Source organism: Aegilops tauschii, chromosome 3 (genome assembly GCF_002575655.3).
Source record: "Aegilops tauschii subsp. strangulata cultivar AL8/78 chromosome 3, Aet v6.0, whole genome shotgun sequence".
Lineage (NCBI taxonomy): Eukaryota > Viridiplantae > Streptophyta > Magnoliopsida > Poales > Poaceae > Aegilops > Aegilops tauschii.
Genome location: NC_053037.3, coordinates 137275567 through 137289354, shown reverse-complemented (window position 1 = coordinate 137289354; position 13788 = coordinate 137275567). Strand labels below are relative to the sequence as shown.

At 46.0% G+C, this 13788-nt stretch overlaps 1 long non-coding RNA gene across 1 annotated transcript; it reads right to left on the bottom strand.

Annotated features, from left to right (window-relative positions):
* Positions 1–10762: 10762 nt before the first annotated feature.
* Positions 10763–13365, bottom strand: LOC123497588 (uncharacterized). The gene is made up of 3 exons (XR_006671377.2): positions 13228–13365; positions 11482–11574; positions 10763–11038 (listed from the first exon to the last, which is right to left on the bottom strand). It is a non-coding gene; the product is annotated as an uncharacterized lncRNA (long non-coding RNA).
* Positions 13366–13788: the final 423 nt, after the last annotated feature.

Below are 13788 nucleotides of genomic sequence, written 5' to 3'. Positions count from 1 at the left end.
AGATACTAGATGGTGCCCCGCACGTTGTTGCGGGAATATTGTGCAATATATTTCAAAGATATTTGATTTTATGGAATATGAATACTCAGAAAAATAATATGAGAGCTAAAACTATAAAAATACATATGTTTTATTGTGTTTGATTAATGTATTTTTGTAAAATATTTATTAAATATCTCATGCATGTTTGCATTTTCAGGTGGACCATTGTCTATGACTCATTGAATGTTGAGGTGGGTCTTTCTAATGCATGTTGCTTGATGAGGTGTCATGCTTGCATGTTGAGAAAAATAGGTTAGTGGGGACTAGCTATTTAGATATAGAAGATATAGGATTAGTTTTGTCTTGAGTTAAAAAAATAAGTCTGGCCATATTCATAAAAAATCAACATTCATAATATGAAATCAATATTATTCTTATACTGTATTTATTTCATGTTGTAAATTTTGATTTTTTAATGTACTTTTGATCAAAAAAATACAAAGTTTGACTTATGATAGAATTAACATGCAAAGTAGTAAAAGGAAACGGAGGGAGGAATACAAACCTCCAGAGTCCTCAAAGAATGGTCAAGCATGAGTCCCAAAGCATATATGTTTAAACACTGCGTATGGTGTATGGTGTATCAACCACTCGGAAATGGGCATGCCTACCATAAAGCGAGAGCTTCCGTCATCATGCCCATTTGTTGGTCTATTTGAAATGAAAGGAACGCTCGTGTTTTCTGAAACAAGTGTACGCTGCCTCCGGTATTGCTCAACAACATCAAACTCGAAGCAAAACTATGGGTCACAGTGGACAACAACGCGCTAAAGGAGATCTTCCTTCACGGGCGCAAATTTACGTGGAGCAATGAAAGGGAGACGCCCACGCTAACTAAGATAGATCGTGTGTTCGTCTCGGTTGATTGGGATCTTGATCACCCGGACTGCTTGTTGCAAGATTTATCTACTGAATACTCGGATCACTGTCCTTTGCACCTCACGTTACAAGAAGCTATGCACATTAAGAGAAGGTTCCGTTTTGAGAAGTTTTGGGTCAAAATGGACGGGTTTTTGGATGTCGTCAAGGAGGCTTGGATTTGTGATCCGACTATCACCGACCCTTTCATGCGGCTTGATATCATGCTCTGTAACACGGCTAGAGTGCTTGCCGCATGGGGCCAAAAAGAGATCGGAAATATTAAGTTGCAAATTGCCATCGCAAACATTGTCATCATGCGGTTCGACTGTGCTCAAGAAACCGTATGCTTACGGAGGAGGAAAGATGGCTGAGGAGAACTCTCAAGCAGCTGGTGCTAGGGCTTGCTTCCTTAGAGAGGACCATCGCTAGACAAAGGTCGAGAATAACATGGCTAAAAGAAGGGGATGCAAACACGCAACTGTTCCACTTGGTGGCGAACGGGAGGCGTATGAAGAACTATATACCTTCTTTGACCATTGAGGGGCGCATCATCACGGATCAGAAAGGCAAGGAGGAAGCTTTCTACAATGCTTACAAAGATTTGTTAGGCAAGGACGTGGCACGAGAATTCACTCTCGACTTGGAGGGACTCGGTGTTGCTCATGTAGATCTCTCGGAGCAGGATCGTGTGTTTACCGAGGAGGAGATTTGGGCAGTTATCAAGGAGTTGCCCTCGGACAAGGCACCAGGGCCGGATGGGTTCATTGGCCTGTTCTTCCAGAGAGCTTGGGAGGTTATCAAGGCGGATCTCATTGCCGCGATACACAAGCTTTTCCTTGGAAATGGTAGGGGTTTTGGGAGACTAAACCAAGCCTTGATCACACTACTTTCGAAGTCTCCGGAAGCATGCTCTGTCTTCGACTTCCGACCTATATGCCTTGTGCATAGCATGCCCAAGATTGCTTCCAAACTCCTTACCGCAAGACTCAGACCTTGCATGGGAGAGCTCGTTCATGCGAACCAGTCCGCTTTCATCCAGGGGCGATGCTTACATGATAACTTCCTTCTAGTGAGGCAAATGGCGCGCTCGATGCATCAAAGGAAAGCGAAAGGAGTGCTGCTCAAGCTTGACATAACCAAAGCTTTCGATTCCCTGGCCTGGCCTTTCTTGTTCGAAGTGTTACGGGCCAAAGGTTTTTCGGATCGGTGGATATCTTGGATCGCCACTCTTCTGACTACTGCCAATTCGAGAGTGATAGTGAATGGATGTGCAGGTGACAAGTTCATGCACGCCAAGGGTCTGAGGCAAGGGGATTCGATCTCTCCCTTGCTTTTTGTTATTGCCATGGATGTCCTTACGGCTATCATTATCAAGGCGCATGAGGCTCGAGTGATGAGTACCATCAATGGATGCAGCCCGATGCAGCGCTTGTCTTTATATGCGGATGATGTGGTTCTTTTCATCAAACCCACAAGGCCAGACCTTCTGTTCGTTAAGGAAACTCTCACCATCTTCGGAGTGGCATCCGGGCTTAAAGTGAATTTTGCTAAATCAGCGGCAATCATGATCCGTGCGGAGGATGAGGATGAGCTTGTTAAGTCGGCGCTACCTTGGAAGATTATCTCTTTCCCGTGCAAATATCTAGGGCTTCAGTTAAGCATAAGACAACTCAAAAGATCCGAGTGGCAGCCGGTGGTGGATGCGGCCTTGCACATCCTGCCGGGATGACAAAGGGGCTTGGTGACTGGACCGGGAAGGCTTATCCTCGTCAACCAAGTCATGAGAGCGCGGGCCAGCATCATCTCATGATTGCGGAGGCACCTAAATGGGCTCTAGAGAGAGTGGACAGAGGATGTAGGGCCTTCTTCTGGGCCGGGACAGAGGAAGTGCATGGCGGAAAATGTGTGGTATCTTGGGCAAGAGTATGTAGGCCAAAGCACATGGGAGGATTGGGCGTCATCGACCTTTTTAAGCATGTCATTGCACTAAGATTAAGATGGGAATGGTTCCGACATACGGATGCATCCAGGCCTTGGCAGGGTCTCAACTTGACCGCGGACAAAATGGTAGATCAAACATTTGGGAGCCTGGTCAACTGGAAGGTGGGAGCGGGAGACAAAATTCTGTTTTGGAAGGATCGGTGGCTCCATGGCGCAACCATCACGGATATTGCCCCTCTGGTCGCGGCGACAGTCCGTACCCAAGTGGCCAACAGGAGGTTAGTGCGTGATGCTATGTTCATGCACGCATGGATGAACGATGTGGTTGGTAACTTATGCACGGAGGGCCTAACCCAGTTCATCGGCCTTTGGGAGATCGTTTCGGAGGTGCAACTTGACGCTCAGACTGAGGACAACCCCATTTGGGCGTGGAACGTGTCCGGAGTCTATTCTGCATCTTCAGCTTATAAGATGCTGTGTGAGGGTGGAGTCCGTTTCCACTCCTTCGGTGCCATCTGGAAATGTTGGGCACCTCTTGCGTGTAAGATCTTCGTGTGGCTGGCAGTGCAATATCGGTTATGGACGTCGGATAGAAGGACTAGACATGGGTTACAAGACCAAAGGTCAAAATGTTATCTATGTGACCAGGAGGAAGACACGGTCGACCACATTCTGCAGCAGTGTGTGTTCTCGCGGCAAGTGTGGTCTAGTTGCATTGCTAGGATGAGCTTGAGGATGGAGCTATGCCCAGCAAACGACTCTAGGTTGGTGCAATGGTGGTCAGAAGCCAGGAAGAGAATACACAAACAAACCCGGAAAGGATTTGACACATTCGTTATGCTTATCTGCTGGACTTTATGGAAGCAGAGGAATGCGAGGGTGTTCGGATGGGGCCAGATCAAGAACGAGTGGGATACGGTGGACATGATCTTCGACGACTTGAGGACTTGGGCCACGGCAGGAGCGTTTGGAGGACAACATGTATCTGAGTAGTAGAGTAGCGTGAGGAGTGGAGTGGAGGCTTGGTTAGGGTCGGATTGTGACTCTTAACCAGCGCTATTGTAATCTCTTGTACATATTTTCTCTCTTCTATAAAGCTAAGATACGCCTTTGGCGTACCCTCGAAAAAAAGCATGAGCAAAGAAGCTTACCATACCCGGAGGGTAATCCCTTTGTAGTGTCGGGCATGTAATAACAACTCTACTATCTTTTTATTTAATGGATGAGGCAAGTCTTTTGCTTCCATTTAAAAAAAAACAGCGCATACTTTTTGTAATCACAACATGCTTCGATCACCATCCACTTGCTCCCCGACCTGGCCGGGTGAGGCTCCGCGCTCGGGAACGAGGCCAGGACCTTCCTCGACATCGCCGCGCAGAACGCCGTCACCGTCATGCTCAAGTTCGTGCCGCTGCTCGGCAAGAGCGGCGGCGAGATGGACGACGGCGCGGCCGCGGACATGTGAGCTAGTAGCCACTTGTCCATGCATGAATAATCGGATGCCCGTGCGTGCTGCATCGTCTCGCTTTCCCTGTTTTTCTTCTTTTTTCCTTGCGCCGCGCCATCGCTAAGGCTCAAACCACAGTTGGTGATCCCACGAGTTGCAGAGATGAATAAATAAAATCAAATAATTGGACGTAGTGCCGTTTGTCCGGATTCCCAGTTGTGTGTAATTAGACGCACTCAATTCAATCACGATACTCATGTACGTATGGGTTTACGGCCCAGTTTTTTTTGCCAGAATCTGAGGATTTTTTCAGAATCCGACTCCTACCCAGTTTCTTTCAGAATCTTTGAGCCATATTTGTTTTACAATCCTTACAATTCTATCTAATTAGAGATAGGATTGTAAAACAAATGTGGCTCAAAGATTTTGGAAAAAGCTGAGTAGGCGTCGGATTCTGGGTGAATCCTCAGATTCTGGCAAAAGAACTGGGCCTACATCTTCTACGTGATGACATTAGTTTACTCTTTAGTGATTATTTTTTTCGAATTACTCTTCAGTGATTAAAACATCTTATACAAGTTTCTAGTACGAGAAAATATCATTAATTTTTGCCTCGATTACTGTTGGTGGCCTTGTATATCTACACAATAAATAAAAGAGAAAATGGTGATGCGGCATGTTGGTGACGTGGAGGGCTGCATGTCGAGAGAATTACTAGTAGGGGGTTGTTGAAATATGAGATGGGCCTAGAGCCCATATGACAATTTCAGATTTAATCTCTAAGGGCCCATGTAGGTGGCAGGACAAGGTGGTGGGAAGTTTAGTCCCACCCCAGAAGTGGAAGGAGAGTTGGAGTGGTTTATAAGGGATTCTCTCCCTCATGCTATTGGAGCTTGAGAAGGAAAGAAGCCCTCGCGCACTCCTCCTCCTCCTCCGCTCGCCTCGCCACGCCTCGCCTCGCCTCGCCGCGAGCCGAGCTCACTCCTATGCGCTTCTTTTTGCCGGTCAGGAACGGAGAGTCTTTGACAGGCAGGGCCACGATCTGAGATGTCGGATCATGGGCTACCGACTTGGACGTGGGTTCAGCCCACGTCTCTCCACGCGCGGCCGCACATATATACGTAGGGCGCTGCCAACCCTAGCCGCCGCGAAAACAGAACGCATCTCCATCTCCGCCTCCACGCCCACGTTGTTCCTCTGCTGCTGCTGCCGCCGGCGACTCCGTCCCGTTCACCGCGTACATGGTTGACGGGAAAGCAGGCCTCCGAAACCCCGCCTCTCCGGATCCTGTACGGGAGAGGGGCGATTAGGTTTTTGGGTAGCGACTACGCGACTGCTCGCTTTTGTTCATCTACGTTCGCATCACCTTCGTCATCACCATGTCGACCAACGCCGACCGTGCCGCCGCTGAGAAGGCCGAGGCCGACAAGAAGGCTGCTGAGGATGCCGCGGCTGCTGCCACCACCACCGCCGCCGCGTGGCCGATTGGAGGGTATACATCGTTTATCCCTCTCGTGTTTCTTTCTGTTGTAGCAGTACTAGCAATATGCGTAGATGTTTCTACTAGGTGCGTAGTACATGCTCTGTTAGATCGTAACCAGTGTGTTATCAATGCTGTCCATGTCATGCTCATGATTTATTCATGGATTAATTTAATCAAAAAACTGCCTATTTACTCATCAATCCAAAAACCTAATATGTGTAGGAGTTTTTCGAATTCTGGTTTTGCTGCTGCACTGAAACCGTCCCCGTTTACGGGAACGTACTTTAAGCGTTGGCAGACTAAAACCACCTTATGGCTCACGGCCATGAACGTGTTCTGGGTCGCCGGTGTGACTCCCACAGGAATGATCGCTCCTGAACAGGAGAAGGCGTTCAAGGAGGCCACTGTCGTGTTCCTCGGGGCAGTTCTGAGCGTGATTGGAGATAAGCTGGTTGACGCATATTTGCATGTGCGGTCTGCAAAAGACTTGTGGGAGGCGTTCGAATCTAAGTTTGGGGCGGCCGATGCAGGGAGCGAGATGTATATTATAGAGCAGTTCCACGATTACAAGATGGTTGAAAACCGTCCTTTGTTGGAGCAGGCTCATGAGATAATATGCATTGTTAAGGAGCTTGAGCTTCTTAAGTGCGAGTTACCGGGCAAGTTTGTCGCGGGCTGCATAATCGCTAAGCTCCCCAATTCCTGGAGGAACTTTGCCACCACTCTGAAACATCAGAGGCGTGAATTCTCAGTGGAGGATGTCATTGGCCATCTGAGTGTTGAGCAGAATTCAAGGGCAAAGGACTCGCGCGGAAAAGGGGTTGAAGGAACTTCTGTGGCCAATATGGTGCATCAGAAGAACTCCAATTCCCACAAGTCCAAGGGAAAGAACGGTGTCCAACAGAGTGCCGACTTTAAGAAGAAGGGTAAGAAGACCTTCAAGAAGAACAAGAAGGATGAGGGCTGCTTTACTTGTGGTTCGGTTGAACATTGGGCCAACAAGTGCCCAAACAAGTACAAGAAGCCAGGGCAGGACTCCAAGTCTGTCAATATGATTGTGAGCAATAATGAGAGTGGTGCATCTGGTTACGGTAATTTATTTGTTGTATTTTCAGTTTGGCCGTCCACCGATTGGTGGGTCGACACAGGTGCAGGTGTTCATGTGTGTGCTGACATTTCATTGTTTTCTTCTTACCAGGCCACAGGTCACGGGTTCGTACTGATGGGGAATGGCGCGAGTGCTTCTGTTCTTGGTGTTGGCACGGTCGATCTGAAGTTTACTTCGGGAAGGATCGTGCAGCTGAAGAACGTGCAGCATGTCCCCGCCATCAAGAAGAACCTCGTTAGTGGCTCCCTTCTATGTAGAGAAGGGTTTAAGTTGGTATTCGAGTCTAATAAATTAGTTGTTACGAAATATGGACTATTTGTTGGAAAGGGCTATGAATGCGGAGGCATGTTCCGCCTTTCTCTTGCAGATCTATGTAATAAAGTCGTGAACAATATTCATTTGAGTGTTAATGAATCTGAAGTCTGGCATTCACGTCTGTCACATTAGTTTCGGCGTTATGACGCGGCTAGCAAAATCGAATTTAATCCCGAGTTTCACTTTAGCCAAAGGTTCTAAGTGCCATTCGTGTGTGCAATCTAAGCAACCTCGCAAGCCTCACAAGGCAGCAGAGGAGAGACACTTGGCGCCACTGGAACTCATACATTCTGATCTTTGTGAGATGAATGGTGTGTTGACTAAAGGTGGAAAGAAATATTTCATGACTTTGATAGATGATTCCACTAGATATTGCTATGTGTATCTGTTAAATACTAAAGATGAGGCTCTACACTACTTCAAAATCTATAAGGCAGAAGTTGAGAATCAACTTGAAAAGAAAATTAAACGAGTCCGGTCAGATCGTGGTGGAGAGTACTTCTCGAAAGAGTTTGTTGCCTTTTGTGCGGAACACGGCATTATTCACGAGAGGACGCCTCCCTACTCACCCCAGTCAAACGGGGTTGCCGAGCGGAAAAACCGTACTCTAACTGATTTGGTTAACGCCATGTTAGATACATCGGGTTTATCCAAGGCATGGTGGGGGAGGCTATAATGACATCATGTCATGTCCTGAATAAAGTTCCGACAAAGGATAACGAGATCACTCCTTATGAGAAGTGGACCAAGAGAAGGACAACACTCTCGTACTTACGTACTTGGGGCTGCTTGGCGAAAGTTAATGTGACGATCCCCAAAAAGCGTAAGCTTGGACCAAAGACTATGGACTGTGTTAATTTGGGCTACGCTATGAATAGTGTTGGCTATAGCTTTCTAGTAGTGAAATCTGAGGTACCTGACATGAAGGTCGGTACAATCATGGAGTCTAAGGATGCTACATTCTTTGAGGACATTTTCCCCATGAGAGATGTACAAAGCACTTCTAGACAGGAATCTGAGGAGACTCCTGAACCTGCCATTCCGATGGAATATTATAAACAAACACATGATGAAAATCCTGAGGTGGATAATGAGGAAACCCTTGGTAGGGGCAAGAGACAAAGGACTGTAAAGACCTTTGGTGATGATTTCTTCATATACCTCGTGGAGGATAATCCCACTTCTATTTCAGAAGCGTATGCATCTCCAGAAGCTGACTACTGGAAGGATGCGGTCCGTAGCGAGATGGATTCCATCATGGCTAACGGGACTTGGGAGCTTACTGAACGTCCTTATGGTTGCAAACCATTGGGATGCAAGTGGGTGTTCAAGAAGAAGCTTAGGCCCGATGGTACGATAGAAAAGTACAAGGCTAGGCTTGTGGCCAAGGGCTACGCCCAGAAAGAAGAAGAAGATTTCTTTGACACTTATTCACCTGTGGCCATACTGACCACCATTCGAGTATTACTCTCGTTGGCGGCCACGCATGGTCTTCTCATTCATCAGATGGATGTTAAGACGGCTTTCCTGAACGGAGAGCTAAAGGAGGAAATCTATATGCAGCAGCCTGATGGCTTTGTGATAGATGGTCAGGAAGGAAAGGTGTGTAAGTTGGTGAAATCTTTGTATGGCCTGAGACAAGCGCCTAAGCAATGGCATGACAAGTTTAATGAAACGTTGACATCTGTTGGCTTTGTTGTTAATGAGGCCGACAAATGTGTATACTATCGCTATGGTGGGGGCGAAGGAGTTATACTGTGTTTGTATGTTGATGAGATACTGATATTCGGGACTAATCTCAAGTTGATCGAGGAGGTTAAGACTTTCCTATCTCAGAACTTTGAGATGAAGGACCTTGGAGTGGCTGATGTTATCTTGAACATCAAGCTATTGAGAGATGATGAGGGTGGGATTACACTTCTGCAATCCCATTATGTCGAGAAGGTGTTGAGTCGCTTTGGATATTCGGACTGCAAACTATCTCAAACACCATATGATTCTAGTGTGCTGATTCGAAAGTCTAAAGGCACAGCTATAGATCAATTGAGATACTCTCAGATTGTTGGTTCACTCCAGTATCTAGCGAGCACAACGAGGCCTGACATCGCATTTTCTATTAGCAAACTGAGCCGATTTGTTTCCAAACCGGGTGATGTACATTGGCGTGCTCTTGAGAGAGTTATGCGCTATCTGAAAGGTACTATGAACTATGGACTTCACTATACCGGATACCCGTCGGTACTTGAAGGGTATAGTGATGCGAATTGGATCTCTGATGCTGATGAGATGAAGGCCACAACTGGGTATATGTTTACTCTTGGAGGTGGTGCTGTTTCCTGGAAGTCTTGCAAGCAAACGATCTTAACAAGATCGAAAATGGAAGCATAATTAACAGCATTAGACACATCGGGTGGCGAAGCAGAATGGCTTCGAGATCTGTTGATGGACTTGCCAGTGGTTGAGAAGCCGGTTCCGGCCATCCTTATGAACCGCGACAATCAAACAGTTATTGTCAAAGTGAAGAGTTCAAAGGACAACATGAAGTCCAACAAACACATAAGAATGAGATTGAAAGCTGTCAGAAAATTGAGAAACTCCGGAGTGATAGCGTTGGATTATATCCAAACGGCTAAGAATCTGGCAGATCCCTTCAGTAAAGGGCTATCACGTGTTGTGATAGATAGCGCGTCAAGGGAGATGGGTATGAGACCCACATGAGTTGCCATGGTAGTAACCCAACCTATGTGATCGGAGATCCCGTGAAGTAGGACCTGGGAAAACAAGCCAGCGGTGAACTCAGGAGAGTAACTTTACTAACCCACTCCGTTGGAGATGCAATACTCTCGGAAACTGTATGGAAGGATGACTACTGTCTTAATGTGTTCCAAGGCTTATATGTATAAGCAAGATGCTATCCTACAGAGCGATCTTTGGAGGAACACACCTATATGAGCCCGACTGCTGGTCACAGTCTATGAGATTGGGGTGATCTCTAGCAAGCTCATGAACAGGCCAGGAGTGTGACTAATATGCTCCACCCGAGGGGTCGGCCTTCGGCAGCCTCGTATCAGTGAGACTTGTGGTGAAACTTCTTGACGCCAAACTGACAATTCAAGGCATAGTCCATTGTTCAGTTGTGAAGGAGTGTAACTACTTGGTCTAGGTGGAGCTCAACCTTAATCGGTCTCCACTGAGATGCTGGTATATCAAAACAGCGTTTGGAACAAACACTACAGGAATCAGCTATTTTGCCGTCTGCCACGGCAGACGGCAAAGGCATGAACGGCGGACGGCAAAGGCATGAACGGCGGACGGCAAAAGGCTCCGGCAAAGTAAGGTCCGGCAAAGAGCTACTTTGCCGTCTGCTTCCGGGCGGCTGATGGCAAAGGGCCTTTGCCGTCTGCAGCGGACGGCAAAGAGCCTGCAGTCTTTGCCGTCTGCCTTCAGACGGCAAAGACTGCAGGCTCTTTGCCATCTGCTGGCATATGGCAAAGAGACCAAATAGGCATTAATTCTGTTTCTTCTTATACCCATTCATTTTCACAGAAAATCAAACACACATGTATATACATAGTAGCAAGTTTCATCCATACATAGTACCAATATAGCATATCCAACACATGTTACCAATAGTAGCAAGTTTCATCCATACATATACATAGTTTCATCAATATTACACAGTTTCATCCGTAGTTAGCAAGTTTCACAAAGTCAAAAAAAAAACTAAAGACAAGCACTCCATATCTGAAATTAGAAGAAATGACCTAAAACTAAATATCTATTTTCCTAAAAACTATCTTATTACTAAGATCTTCTCTGGATCTTCTTCTTTTCTTCCAACCTGCATAACAAAAACACTAAGAGTCAACCCCAGAAAGTACTAAATTTTGAGAGATATCCAGATCTTGCAACAGTACATTAAGAGCAAATTTTGTCGCTAAATGAGCATTCCAATTATCACAGTACAACAAGCAAACAAACACAAGAGTTATGTCCATAAAGCAAATAGATATACATGCAAGCATAGGTGCAGAGAAGCACATATAGAGTTAGTAATAAACTTGGATAGATGGTTCAATACAAGCACATTGTAACAGTACCCATAATAACTTAGATAACTTAACTACTTCTAAGTACTCAGAAGTAAAGCTGATTGTCCCTATTTTCAGTAAGTGATCATGCAAGAAGATAATTTCTTTTTATGGGTCTCAGTACCACTAGAAGGTCTCAGGACACAAGTTGCTCTTGCAGAAAAGATAAACAAACACATGCCACATATATTACCAATTTCATGGAAACAATAATGTTGGTATCTTTTCATATGCAGAGCCCTTTCTTTCTCCTCTTGGGTTAAGCCATAAAATCCACATGAGGCACCTGCAAGTCACTCCACTGTTGTTATGCTGTACAGTTTAACAAACACAATGACATAAGCACATCTTTTTCAAACAGGAAAATAGAGGGCTGAATTGTGGAGAGCAAAAGGGCGGCCTTGAAACTGATTGAACTAAAGGGTAGAGTTAGTATTATCAAGGCCAAAACCAAAAACAATCCCAGTTCTAACAGATGACATACACAACGTACAGACAAAAAAGGGCCATCTAAAATGTCTACTTGTTCTAGTGGCCAACACGTGGTAACAGGCAAAAACATCCACAAAGTCTCTCCTAAACCTCATAGCATTCATTGACAGCTGTCTTGTCAGGTGTGTTCTACTTGTTCATAAAGCATGAATGTCAAGAGCAACATGGATAATGCTGGATACATGGAGAACAGAGTCATATAACATTTTGAGTATCCAAATTTACTGTATTTAAAGCTAAGCTGAACATCTTGTAGGAACAAAAAAGAAAAAAAATAGCTGAGTCTGAATCTGATAATAACAAAAATATATCAGCTGGGCAAAATATGGATGCTCAAGGCACGTGTAGATACAAACTATGGCCAAACTATTTTAAGAGGACTTAAGAGGGCAAATCTTCAAGCACTATACGTATCTAACTCTGCACTAGTTTCCATTATAAACAAATAAAACAGAGTAAAGGGCGGGAAAAGGTTTATTTTTACATCTTGTCAGACGGAGGCATTTACTACGTAATATCCTGAACTTGGTGACATGTACTGGAAACAAGGAATTCATCATCAAATTGTGATATATATTAAATTGAGAAAAGATCAGGAGCCTACTTGTATGTGCATCAATTATATAAGCGGATGAAGTACAAGGATGTCAGCTACTTCTAGTTACGCATATAAAAAATAGTATCATCGATTGTATAAGCAGCTTGGCATTAACCCAGTAACAATCAAGCATGAGTTGTACCAGATTTTGATTTTACTAATAACCGAGAATACATAGTCGGCTTCCCATTTTCCTTCCAAGTAGTCTTTTTCTTCCAAAGGGACTTGTCTTTCATAACAAAACGTACAAAAATAAAACACGTATATTTATTTGCTGATAACAAGTGGGATCAAACTAAGCATTCCATGGCAACAAGCAGCACCCTCATCTTGGTACAATAGCATGAAAATTCACGTGGCATAATTTTCATCAACTTGATTGTGTGGAAATAAATATGATGGCTATTTTCACCACATAACAAATAGAAAGTTTGCACATATTATATAACAGAGAAGCAGTGTAATAGCAGGCCTAGTTAACAAACAATCAACTCTTGCCCAATCGATTTAGTGAGATGAATGAATTACTTTCCATCCATAAACAACAAAAATCAAAGGAACCAACAGGAGCATCTCATGGACATTTACTTATTAAACTAGTAGTTGCTTAACTAAGTAGCAGCTCTCACAAATTCTACACTGCTAGTGCTCACACGGTGAGAGAAGAGAAACAAAATAGCCAGTGATGCTAGTCTATCGATGGCTGTAACCTGTGAGTATCAGGAAACAAAGTGGCCACGTTTTTTGCATCAGGTTCAGTCCAAGAAAATTTGAGAGCCCCTAGAGAATTATCCAAGAGCACGGCAGCAATCATTTGGAAAGAAAAGAAAATAGAGCGAGAGGGTCGACCTTCTTGTTCTATGGGAAATCATGGTGGGCAGGGCAGATGACCTCGCTGTCGACCTCGTCCAGCTCGTGGGGCTTGAGCGTGGGGTCCTGGTCGTCGCCGTGCATGGATCTGGAGAGGGGGGGAGCTCCTGCTGATCTAAATCATAGCAAAAATAAGTCTATTGGAATGGGGGACAGAAGGAAGGAGCGAAGGAGAGAGGAATCGATGGGGAGAAGTAGGGAGGGACCCTGTGCGGTGCGTCGTCGTCGCCGGCGAGCTCGAGCTCGGGCCTCCCGCAGGTCACGGTGGCGCGCGCCGAGTCGGGAGAGCCGGGTGTGTGGATGGGTGGAGGGCGGGGGGGGGGGGGGGGGTGGCGGCGTTGGGTACCCTTCCGGCTGGAGGAGACGAGGCGCGGTGGCGCGCCGGCCGGAGGAGAGCAGAGGCGCGGTTGCGAAGCTCGGCCCGGAGCTGGTCGGGGTCGGTGAGGACGGCGGCGGCGCGGGAGTGGACGGTGCCGTGGGCGCGGAGGAGGAGCGGCGACCCCAGCGCATCGGCGAGGCGGAGGAGGGCGCCGACGGGCG